General features: G+C 43.7%; 1 pseudogene; it reads left to right on the forward strand.

The window, feature by feature from the left end:
* Positions 1–4381: 4381 nt before the first annotated feature.
* The window catches only part of LOC145390379 (bax inhibitor 1 pseudogene), a 9202-nt pseudogene continuing 6428 nt past the window's right edge, over positions 4382–7155 (forward strand).

Below are 7155 nucleotides of genomic sequence, written 5' to 3' on the forward strand. Positions count from 1 at the left end.
AGTGAGGTTGGATGATGAGAAAATGGAAAATGTGAGTACCTTTAAATACTTGGGTAGTGTGATGAGTAAGAATGGAAATTTGGAGGGTGAAGTGCATGAAAGGGTACAAGGAAGAAAGGTTGCTGGTTCCTTGAAGGCAGTGATAAGAAACAGGGAAGTGAGCATGGAAGTGAAAAAGTTATTACATGACAGTATTGTAATACCAACTCTGATGTATGGAAGTGAAGCTTGGACGTTGTTGGAGGGACACAAGTCAAGAGTGAGAACAGTGGAAATGAATTATCTGAGAGGAGCCTGTGGGGTCACATGGAGAGACAGACTGCCAAATAAGGATGTGAAGGAGAGTTGTGGTGTGGATGTGGATGTGATAGGATGCATTAGGAGAAACACATTGAGGTGGTTTGGCCATGTGGAGAGGATGGAGGGTGAGAGACTGACGAGGAGAGTGCATGTGAGTGAGGTGGAGGGGGAGAGAGGGAGAGGACGGCAAAGGATGAGATGAAGAGATGGAGTGGAGAGGTATGTGAGAGAAGGGGGTGTGAACTGGGAACAGGGCAGTGAAATGGCGTGGGACAGGGTGACGTGGAGGTGATTTGTTGGTGGCCACCCCATATAAGGGATTAAGGCGTCTGGCAATATATATATATATATATATATATATATATATATATATATATATATATATATATATCAATCATTTCCTGTGGCACCCTCGGGGATGCATAGGGCCTCGATGAACTCACACCACCACATCCTATCTTGTGCTAACTCCTCAAGATCTCCCCAACACTCATCTCCAGCTTCCCGTCTCATTGTCCTCAGCCACGTCTCTTTTGGCCTTCCTCTACCTCTCCTACCAAGTGCCACCCACCCTGGTGTACCTCGTACTATTCCCTGTCTCCTATACACATGTCCTAGCCACTTCCATCGTGAGAACCTAACATATTCATCGATCGGCTGCACTCCCGTTATTTCTCTAATTCTACTATTTGGTGTCCTTTCCCACCACTTAACTCCTAATATTCTTCTAAGTGCTTTATTTTCAAACACCAAGAATTTATTTTCCATAGTCACTGTGCTGTACCAAGACTCGTGTCCATAAATTAAGATACTCCTAACCATTACCTTATAAAGTTTGATTTTTGTATGCACAGAGAAATTGTTATTATTCCAAATATTTTTAAGCATTCCCATTGCCTGATTAGCCTTCTTTAACCTTTCCTCGAATTCAAAGTTCAAAGAACCATCCTTGGCTAAATAAGTACCTAAATATTTAAACCTATCAACTTGCTTTACAACCATACCTCCAATTACACATTCCTGCGCATTTTCCATATTCATATTGATTATTTCAGTTTTTCCACAATTAATAACTAAACCCACCTTGCGACCTTCACTCACCAAACAGTTCAACACTCTCTGCATCTCTTCTGGCCCATCACAAATCAAAACTATATCATCTGCATAATCTAAATCCAAAAGTTTCCTGTTCTCTTCCCAAAGTATACCTGCACCGGTTTCTGTTCCAACGCGTTTCATAATGTAATCAATGACCAATATAAATAGTAAAGGCGATAGAACACCACCTTGAATTACTCCGGACTTGACTTCAAACGAATCACTCAGACAACCATCAACCATCATTTTACAAAATGTGTCCTCATGCATGTTCATAATGACCCTCACAAACTCCTCTGGTATTCCATAATGTCTCATGATCTTCCCCATAGTCTCTCTCGAAACACTATCAAAAGCCTTTTCAAAATCAACAGAACAAAGACTTAACGGTACTCTCATTTCATTAACTTGCTGCATCAAATGCCTAACTATAAAGATCTGATCATTGCAACCACGTCCCTTTCTAAAACCAGCCTGTTCATCCCTCAGAATACCCTCAACCACCGGCTCCAACCTATTTAACAACACTCTACTGAAAACTTTCAAAGCTATCGGTGACAAAGAGATTCACCTCCAATTACCACATTCACTCAGGTCTCCCTTCTTCGGAACTTTAACAAATACACCATTCTTCCAAACTGACGGTAGTAACCCCGTCACCCATATCTTATTGAACAGCTTGGTCAAGATCATTATTAATCTATCCCCCTCCACTTTAAACATTTCCGGAAATAAACCATCCTCCCCTGGTGCCTTATTATTCTTTAACTGTTTTACTGCTTTCTCCACTTCTGCAAGCCTCAACTCTCCTGTTTCTATATTTAAATCTTCCTGAGCAGACGGTATATCCTCTTCTGGTGGTATTGGTCTATTAAGAACTGTCTCAAAATGCTCTTTCCACCTGTTTTTAATATCTCCATCTTTGGTCAATAAATTTCCTTCCCTGTCTCTAACTGGTATTTCCTTGCGTTTACCTGCATATATATATATATATATATATATATATATATATATATATATATATATATATATATATATATATATATATATATATATATATATATATATATATATGAGGGTTTTCAGCACTTATAGGGGAGAAAAAAACGGATAATTAATTGGGCATAGAATTCAATCGATTCCACTTTACAAACAATGCATTCAAGCAAAAATTTATGGTTTTTTGTCAATGCAAAGCCGTGCCTCACTACCCCCTGCAATCTGTAAATCTAACTGATCTGAGTACGTGAAGGGTATGGTGAGGGATGGTAAAAATAAACAATGTTGTACAAACAGAAACAATATTTTTGAACACTACAACAAACATAATAAGTTCATTAAAAGTGGGATTTTTTTGGTCTAGTCGTTAAGGTCTCTGTGGTGCTGCACAACATGGAAGATCAGCTGTCGTTCTTCTTCATTCTTCGTCATACAACTGTTGTAGTCCACTGCCTGTTTGGCTGCCCACTCAGCAGTGTCATTGACCACTTTGAGGTGGGCCATGAAATCAGGAATGGGGCAGAGGTCATTGATGCTTGTAGGAGTATCCAGCTTCAAACACTGGAAGAGGTTTTTCGACTTCTGGGTGACAAACTTAGAGATTCTCAGATTTGATGCCTCATCATTCGTCTTCATGTTCAAACCATGAGGGCCCTTCTTCCTCAGCAGTGCTGTGGTCATATTTATCAGCATTTCCTGCTTTTCTTCAGCAAAGACTTTGTCAGAATACATGGCAAGTGGAGCCAGGTCATCACTGAGGTACCAGAGGTGGCTTTTGACTCTGTCCAGTGCCTTCTTTGCTGCAATGAGATTCACCACTTTGAATTCTTCAATCTTCTTCGGGAGATTGAGGTAATTGATTGGAGCGTCGACAGCATTCGGGGCTTCAAACCAGTGCATCACATAGATGGTGAAGAGGAAGACACAAATGCGTGTGATGGCCTCCTTTTGATGCCATGTGAAAGGGAAGGAGGTTGCATCCTTCAGATGATTTCTGAAAAGGAATATCTTGAGGCATTAAAGGCCTTCGGCCATCCAACGTTCTCTGTGATAGGTACCTGGACGGTGAAAGGCCATCCGTGCTGGCTTCTTGCCGAGGAAAGCCAAAGACAGCTGGAGGAGCTCAAGGTAGTCATCATGGGGTTGCACTCGATCCATGTGGCTGAGTATGAAGTGTTCAATGTCCTCGGCTTTGTTGTCAATCCACGACTGAGATTTTTCATCTAGGTCATCATCGTAGGGATCAATGGAATATGTGTCAGTTTTGTTCCAGATCTCTTTGAATCGACCAAAGAGAGGAATTGCAGGACCAGAAGAAGAGAAAAAGAGGTCAAAGATCCCTGCCACTTTGAGTTCACACATGTGGTGCCTCCATGCCAAGAACAACAGTGGGACTTGGAGACCTTTAAATGACAAAGCAAGCTCTGCTGTGAATCCTGGTGTTAGGTGCTGTATTATCAAAACAAGCCCCTGCAATCCAGGGCTTCACTTCCGGCCATTCATCTAGAGTCCTTAGCACTGCCGCTCCCATTGCTTCGTCCATTCCAGGAGGGATCTTAGGGATCGCCAGGATCTTCTCTGCACCAATCCCTGTAACAACAATGTCCAGGCAATGACTGCGGCTGCTCCAATTGATGCTGGGCAACAGCTTTCCATCAAAATGGGGAATCAAGGGTGTTTGTGGCTGGAATTCTTTTGATCTTTTCAGCGATCTCAGTCCTTGATTCCTTCCCAACAGAGTGGAGAGATCCGACAGAGAACGTGAGTTCCCCCACGTCAAGCCCTGCTGCAATCTAGGCAGGAGTTACCACTTGCAGTGCAACTCGTGTTGAAAATGAGGCTTGCATTTGAGAAGGCCAGAGGAAAATTGCCAAGTATGGTATAGTTCCCACCAGTAGTGGAACTGAATAAGCATATTGCCTTTCTAGTTCCTGAAGGTTCGATTTTCTGAACACCTAATATATAAGTATCAATATCAGTTTCTTCTGCCACCTGTCACAGCCGTCATGGAGGGTATCAACCTTCAGAGATTTACCCGTAGCTTTACAGAAAATTTGGAGCCAAATGTGAGGCAGCACCTGAAAAATGTGTATGCCACATTCACATTGGTAAAAATTGCAGCTGCAGCCAGAGGGTATGTACACATGTTCAGCACACTAATTGGAGCAGGTCTGATGACTAGTCTGGGGGCACTGGGTTGCCTCATTTGGCTCATGGCAACACCATATGATGGCAAGAACCAGATAAAACGGCTTTCTCTCCTTAGTGCCTTTGCCTTCCTTACTGGATGCAACCTGGGTCCTCTCCTTGATATGGTGGTCATGGTCAACCCGACACTGATTATGCAGGCCCTGCTGGGAACAAGTGTGGTGTTTGCATGCTTCTCTCTGTCTGCTCTGTATGCTCCCAGAGGCCACTTCCTCTACTTAGGAGGCAGCCTGCTGACAGCCCTTGCAGCAATCATCTGGCTTTCCATGCTCAACATCTTCTTTGGATCACGCCTCATGTTCCAGGTGAATTTATACCTGGGTCTTGCTGTAATGTGTGGATTCATCATCTTTGACACTCAGAACATCACAGAGAAAGCACAGCGTGGTGACAAGGACTACATTATGCACAGCGTCAAGCTTTTCATTAACTTTGTCAGTGTTGTCAAGTACCTCCTCATTATCCTCACAGATCGGGTGAGGAGGAAAGATCATGGAAAGGGGAAGAAGGAAAGGAATGGTACAGGAAGGATGTAAATGGTACCGGTAATTTGATTACAGTTTTGGTAGCGATATTTAGTGTTATTTTGTTTGTAGTTGTCCCCTCTGTGGCAGAGGGGGACACAACCTGGCCGCACTATGGAGTGGTACTACTACTCTGCGGCCAGATTGTGTTAGGAAGAATACTGCCACCGTATTCCCTGCGTGTCGTAAAAGGCGACTAAAAGGGGCGGGGTGAGGGGACTAGGGACCCCCTCCTCGGTCAGAGAAAGGGATGGGGGATTGAGTTATCCCCGTACCCTGAAGATTGGGTCTATGAATGTGCGTGGATGTAGTACGATTGAGGCTAAAAGGGAGGAGATTGGAAGAATACTTGTGAGAAGAAAGTTGGATGTGTTAGCTTTGAGTGAAACGAAGATGAAAGGGAAGGGTGAGTCTATGTTTGAAAGTGTGAATGGAAGATTGTCAGGTGTTGATAGAGGAAGGGCAAGAGAAGGTGTGGCCTTGTTAGTGAGTCCGGAAGTACAGCAGTGTGTGATTGAATGGAAGGAGGTGTCATCGAGACTGATGTGGGTGAAAGCGAAATTTGAACGTGGGTTATGGGTGTTTGTGAGTGCATATGGGCCTGATAGTGAAAGGGATGAGGAAGAGAGGGAATCTTTCTGGAATGATGTTGATGAGTGTCTGCAGAGTTTTGGAGCGAATGTGAATGTGGTAATGATGGGAGATTTGAATGGTAGAATGGGAAATGTAGCATTTGAAGGTGTAGTTGGTATGCATGGTGCGCCTGGAAGAAATGAAAATGGGGAACGAATGATAGCGATGTGCGTTGAGCGAGAGATGGTGATTGGAAATATGCTGTTTGAGAAGAAAGATATTTATAAGTATACATGGGTGAGACAGGAGGGTGGAAGGGTTGTTGATAGAGCTTTGATGGACTATGTGGTTGTGTCCAGGAATGTAATAGGAAGATTGTTGGATGTGAGAGTTCTGAGAGGGGAGGGTGGAGGTATGTCTGACCACTACCTGGTGGAGGGAAAGTTAAGAGTAGGTAAGAGATGGGTGAGAGCTAGGAGGGTTAGGTGTGGCAGGGCAGTTTTCAAAGTGAGTGAGTTGGATAAAAGAGAGAAAATGATAGAGTATCGGGAGAAATTTAAAGATGACTGGAACGCAGTGAAAGATCAGGAAATTGGCAGTGTGGAGGGGGAATGGCAGTTGATTAAGAGTGCTGTGGTGGGGCATGCAGGAGAGGGGTGTGGTGTGAGACGTACGGGTGGTGGTGTAAGAAAAGGAAGTGAATGGTGGTGCGAGGAAGTATGGCTGTGGCTGAGAAGAGACTTGCATATGAAGTGTGGCTGCAGAGGAAGGATGAGGTGCCATATGAGAGGTATAAGGAAAAGAGGAATAGGGCGAGAAGGGCTGTGCTTGACGCTAAAGTGGCAGCAGATGAGAGGTGGGGTAAGCGGTTGATTGAGAATTTTCAACAGTATAAAATGTTCTGGAAGGGGGTGAAAAGAGTGCAAAAGGGAGAGTCTGGGAAGGAAGAGCGAGTAAAAGCAGAGGATGGAAGGATGTTAACTGAGATGGATGCAGTAAGGAAGAGATGGGCAGAGTATTTTGAAAGATTGTTAACTGTAGAGGAGGAAAGAGTGACTGAGATTGTGGTGGATGGAAGGGTGCAAGGAATAAATGTGTTGGGGGAGTTGAATGATTCTTTGATCACCAAGGAGGAGGTGGAGAAGGCAGAAAAGGAGATAAAAACAGGGAAAGCTGCAGGTATGGATGGCTGTGCTGTGGAATGCCAGAATGGTGGTGGAGTGATTATTACTGACTGGTTAGTAAGACTGTTGAATGTGTGCTTTGTGAAAGGTATGGTGCCAATTGACTGGGCAAATGCTTGTGTGGTCCCGTTGTATAAAGGCAAGGGTGATAAGTATGAATTTACTAGCTTTAGGGATATAAGTCTCATGAGTGTTGTAGGTAAAGTGTATGGTAGAGTGTTAATTATGAGAGTTAGAGAGGGTACAGAGGGAGTGATTGGTGATGAGCA

Source organism: Coenobita brevimanus, chromosome 14 (assembly GCF_032717465.1).
Source record: "Coenobita brevimanus isolate Jiangsu-jjx chromosome 14, ASM3271746v2, whole genome shotgun sequence".
NCBI classification, from domain to species: Eukaryota; Metazoa; Arthropoda; class Malacostraca; order Decapoda; family Coenobitidae; genus Coenobita; species Coenobita brevimanus.